Raw genomic sequence first — 6,000 nt, forward strand, 5'->3', positions numbered from 1 at the left:
TTAATCACTGAGCCATATCCCCAGCCATATCCCCTTTCTGTGTTTTGTTTAGTGACAGAATCTCACTGAGTTGCTTAGGGCCCCCTCCCTAAGTGGCTAAGGCTGATTTTCCACTCTCATTTCTCCTGCCTCAGCCTTCTAAGCCTCTGGGGTTACAGGTGTGTGCCACTGCACCCAGATTATTGTTGCTTTTAAAGGTAAGCTATTTCAGAACATTCAGATTTCAGGGCAATGAGACAATTTATTAATAGCATCTAATGACCAACAGAGTGTCACTGCAGGAACCTGTCATTCCATGATGAAATAACATGCTAAAGAGCTCTGACGAAGGAAACCTGCAATTGACAAATATCATTATGTTTTTTTTTAAAGAGAGAGAGAGATAAAGAGAATTTTTTAGTATTTATTTTTCAGTTCTCAGTGGACACAACATCTTTATTTTATTTTTATGTGGTGCTGAGGATCAAACCCAGCACCCCGTGCATGCCAGGAGAGCGCGTTACCACTTGAGCCACATCCCCAGCCCCTATCATTATGTTTTGATACTAGGCAATGAAATTCTGTGATTAAGGAATCTAGTTCTATAATCTGCATCCTTAAATTTGTGCAAAGGTATTTTGTTTGAAGGTATTCTCTTTAAAGGTATTTTATCTGTACACTTAATGATCCCTCTACCATTTATTTTTAACATTTTCAGGTATGCCCAAGTTTAGAGAGATGAGTATAATGAATTCCTGTATAGTCAAAAATGAGATGCACCAATTACTAATATTTTTGTCATGTTTATTTTATCTAACCCTTTTTTTCTCTCTCTGCTAAATTATCTTAAAGCAGATCCCAGACTGCTATACTTGTTAACATGTTTTTCTGCTCTCAAGTTCATTTGTGATTGGATATGCTTGATGTATGCATACTTTTCTATGACAGATGCAGATTTTGTTTTGTTTTTTAATAATGTGTGACAGTAGGTTAATATGTTAATGAAAGATTGGATTACAATATATTCTGCCTCATGCATTTCAGTCTACATTTTTAGTGAGATTCAAAAGAAGATATGTGTTTCATTTTTTTTTTTTAATGATGATGATTTAAGAACCAGAAATTACTCAGGCTCTTAGTTCATATTTGCATTTTTGCAACTTAGGCAGAAAAATAGAACTAATCAGAGCTGCAAATCATAAAGGAGAACACATTTCAATGCTCCAGAGCATTGTTGAACCAAGATATCTTTCTGATTATACTAACAAGGGACAAAACTGGTACATTCAGCAATGCCTTCAAAAATGTTATCTTGTTAGCAAAAATTAAATTAACAAATGGAACATCTGTTCAGGGTTATGATTCTTTCTCCTAGGGAATGCTATTTTTTTTGAGACTATATCTTTTTGGCATGCATTGATTTGGGATTTACATTTGAATATATCTAATTCAAGTCAGTAACAGTCTTATGGAAAATGTTATAGATTTTTAGTTGGCTCTGTGCTTTAAGTAACTCTGTACATGTCTCATTTGGGAGTTCCTTCTTTCCTCATTCCAGCTTCTGTCTGCATTTTCTGGGGTGAGCAGGGAGGGTTGGGGAATTCTGCTCAAGACCCTTCCTTCAAACCTGCATCTTTCATAGATTCCTCTAAATTCGAGCTCTCCTGCCCCCTCCCTTTAAGCTCTGTGGAATTTCCATGGAAATTCACATCTTCCTTTTGATTTTCTCACAGGAAAACAGCTGATGAATAGGTGAGTGAATTGTTCATGAGTGTACTACTCAAACTAGACAAGGATGTGCTGTGAAAACAATCTCAGGAATCTCAGTGGCTTAAGCTAACAAAAGTTCACTTCTTACATTGCTGGTGAATACAGATCAAATGGCTCTTCTTGGCAGTTCTTGAAAACAAACTGCCTCATGGATTCTCAGGTACATGTTGCACCTTCACTATTTATGTGTTCTCTGCAGAGGGCCATGGGGAGTAAGGAGGGAGAGATTAAGAAAGTATAAAATCAATTCACACTCCATTGCTTATGATTCTATATTCTCTATCACTTCCATTCACATTTGCAGTGGAAAGAAATGGGTTACAGGGTGGCAACCTATGTACAAGGCAGGCTGAGAAAGATAAGGAGGTCTTGGCTGTGATCCCAGTAAGAGGTAACACTCTGCTAAAGGTAAGGCACAGAATATGCCTCAATTCACTTTCCTCTTATTGGAAACCTGTCAACATGTTTTCCCCTCTGCTAGAAGCACTTCAAAGTATAGCATAACTCTTAAAGAGCATAGGTTTTGAATTAGTCAACCTGATTTCTATTCCTAGCTTCAACACATTAAATCTGTGAAACGTGTGACATGTGAATTATATTTCAATAATGCTGTTTCAAAAAAATTTAAATCTTAAAAAAATTAAATCATACTTTAAAAAACCCTGATTATCTCTATCCTCTGGTCAATTATATCAGAACCTCTGGAGATAGGCTGAGCATCCAATGCCTCTGAACGTGCTCAGGTGATTCTGATGTGCAGTCACGGTGCAGTATCTCTGCTGTAGGCAATAAGGAACCAGTGAAGAATTTTAATCGGGGGAGTAACGTGATCAGATTTGCATCTTAGGAAATCTACTTTGCCAATTGTGTGGAACACAGGTTGCTGGCTTTTCTGCTGAGTGGTTGAGGATCTACATGAATGTTGATAAAGACTTCATCCACAGTAGTCAAAACCCCAAAACAATTACATGCCCCTCAACTGGCAACAGGACAAAGAAACCCTGGCACATTTATACAATGCAGTCCTTCTCAGTATTAAAGTCCCCACTCCCTTGGCCACGTGAACTTCATGTATTTCTATGGCCACAAATCCTGCTTGCCAGGGCAGAAACTACCCTCATTTCTTTTTGGGTTTGTCTGATGCTCAGCTGAGCTTGACTATTTACCTCAACGACATCATTCTCTATTTATCACCCAAACAAGAAACTTCATTCATTTTTTCTTTCATTTCTAAAAGTTGGAATTTGGATATCATAAAATTCACTCTTCTACTTTACAGTTCTGTGTGCTTTCATGGAACACAGTCAAGAAATACCACCACAAGTAAGAGGGAGAACAATTTCATCATGCCCCCGAATTCACTGGTGTTCCTAAGCAGTCAACTGTCAATGTTGCCTTCCCACTCCAACCTCTGGCAATCACTGATCTGTTTTCTGTCCCATACGCTTTTCAGAATCTGGTATAAATGGAATCATACAATATGTAGCCTTTTGAGTGGGGCTTCTGTCCTTTAAATTGTCTGTGTTGTTAGGCATACCATGCCTGAGTTTCTTTTTATTGCTGATAAGTGTTCATTGTATGGATGTATCAATTTGTTTATCCATATCACCAACTGAGAGACTTGTGAGTAGCTTCTGGCTTGTAGAAGTTATGAATAAAGTTGCTATGAACATTTGTGTATGGATATTTGTGAGGACACAGTCCTCATTTCTCTTGGGTATGGGCCCAGGAGTGGGATGGCTGGGTCATAGGGTATATGTATATTTAACTGTGTAAGATGTTACCCACAGTCTCTGCCCAAATGCTTGTGACGTTTTATATTCCCACCAACAGCATGTGATGGTGACAGCTGTTCCACATCTCCACATCCTCAATAGCACTTGGTATTGCCAGCTGTTTTGTTCTGCTTTGCTTTATTTTGTCTTTGGCCATTCAAATGATTGTGCAGTGGTATCTCATTGTGGTTTATTTTTATTTTTATTTTTTTAGTTATACATGGGCACAATATCTTTATTTTGTGTATTTATTTTTATGTGGTGCTGAGGATCGAACCCAGGGTCTCACACATGAGAGGCGAGTGCTCTACCACTGAGCCACAACCCCAGTCCTCATTGTGGTTTAAATGTGCACTTCCCTAATGAAGAATGATGTGCATTTTTTCATGTACCTACTTGTCATCAATAATCTCTGCCAAAAAGTTTCTTCATATCTTTGTCCACTTTTCTATTGGATTTTTTTCAGTCATTTTTGTTAATGGCCCTTGTTGTTTTCTACTAATTACAACAGTTTTTCTTACATTAAAATTATCAAATTTTCTTTTTCTCTCATGAAATAGGCTTGTAGAAATTGCTTTATAGAATTAGTAGCATCCTCTCATTTCATTCATCTGTCTACCCTCATTCACTCGAAGCCATTCTCTTCCAAAGTTGATATCTCTAGTCTTCCCTCTTCCTCTAACAAAACTTCAGGCAGACTCTGGCCTTACATATATTTCTGTAGGTAATTTAGCCTTCTTCTTTGATAGACACAGCTACAAATGCATATTCAGCCAAAGTTATCTTGCATGGTCATTTCCATTTTGTTCTCCCAAATATTATTTCTGCCCTACCACCCAGCCTGCCTCACATCTCCATTTCCATGCTAAAGAGTTTCTTCAAATATCTGGGGATTCCAGCCTGCCTGTTCATCCGTTCAGTATGGTGGACACTGTATATGTGGGGCAACCTTTGTAGGCTGGTGAGCACCTCTCCCAGAGGCCTTGACAGGAGCATCTCCGAGACTCTCCAGATGGTAGCAGGTCTGATTCCATTTTTGAGGCTGGTCATTTTTTCTGGAAGAATGCTGCAGCCTCCTTCCTGCATTATGTGTCTCAGTACAGTTAGCTGGACCAGGAAGCCAGGGTTGAAGTGGAGCTGAGCGGTCTCATGGTTCTACAAGTATCCTCCTACTCCCCTTCCTATTGTCACTAGCAAGTTTCCCTTGTCCTGAGGAGAAACCGGTGTCCCTTAGTCTGGACACCTTCTGGTGGACTTACAGTAGGGATTGAGCTACCCTTAGCTGGGAGGACCTTCACCTATGGTATAGATTAGAGAAGATCACCTGGGTGTATCTTGCTCACATTCTTTTTCTGTTTCACTCTTCACCTTCCCCAGTGTCTTCTGTGTCTTGATTTTTTTTTTTTTTTTTTTTTTTTTTTTGGTGAGGTTTGAGATTCACACTTGTCTAACCTCATACCCCTCTGTAAGCACCTGGGCTTCTGCTTCCTCTACTTAGCTAAGTCAGTGACTGCTTTTCATCTCTTCCTAGTGTTACCAAATCAGACTCTGCTTTTCTCTGTCCCTCTGAATTCAAATTTAAGTATTTATTTTTTACTGCAATTTAACTGAATCTTAGAGAACAAAGAAAAACAAAAGTTCAATGTTTTTCAAATAAAAATCACTCCTAAGTTTTAAATAGTGTTTTTAGAGGATTGTGAAATTTCTTAGCTTGTTTGTAAGAAGCAAAAAATCCAGTCAAGCCTCTTTAAATCATAAGGAAAGATTTGATTTACGAGCAAAGGGATGCCTTACAAAACCCCAGCATTCCTTTCCGTAGACTTCCAGCGATATATTTATTTGCTTTTTAATAGGTTGTAATTAAAATGCGATGTTTAGGAAACTTTGTCTAAAACTGGAAATCACCTATTTATTAATAAATCTTCAAGAATCAAGCAAACATAATGGATTCTCTATTAATCACTGGAGATAAATTGGGGGGAAAAACATACACCAGATCTTATTCAAAATATGTTCCCTTTTCTCCTTCTCTGGAAACCCTCTTTTCCTGATTACTCCTCAACATATGGTTCTATATTAAGTGTAACTGGCCCCTGACTTTCTAACTCCAGAGCTTTTACTAATTTGAACTCTTCAGTCACATGTTCTGCCCAACTCAATGAGCTTAGGGCTGTGAACATAGTGACAGCTGGGACAGCTGGGAGAAGGCATCTCTCTCAATCAGCATCACAAAGACTTTATGATTAAATAAACAGTGAACAGAACAGAGTATGGTACATGGCAGAGATTAAATAACTTCTCAAATAATTACACACTTATAAAATATTTTTAAAGCACTTTACTCCTAAATGAGTTTAAATGTATAAACTACTAAGAAAATGAAATGAAAGTTCATCATATTAGCCAAGTGGCTCAGAGAAGCTGCACATGGTAATGGGAACTCAAGTCACAAAGAGCAAGACTGTCTGCAGAGACC

The sequence above is a fragment of the Callospermophilus lateralis genome, chromosome 1, assembly GCF_048772815.1.
Source record: "Callospermophilus lateralis isolate mCalLat2 chromosome 1, mCalLat2.hap1, whole genome shotgun sequence".
NCBI classification, from domain to species: domain Eukaryota; kingdom Metazoa; phylum Chordata; class Mammalia; order Rodentia; family Sciuridae; genus Callospermophilus; species Callospermophilus lateralis.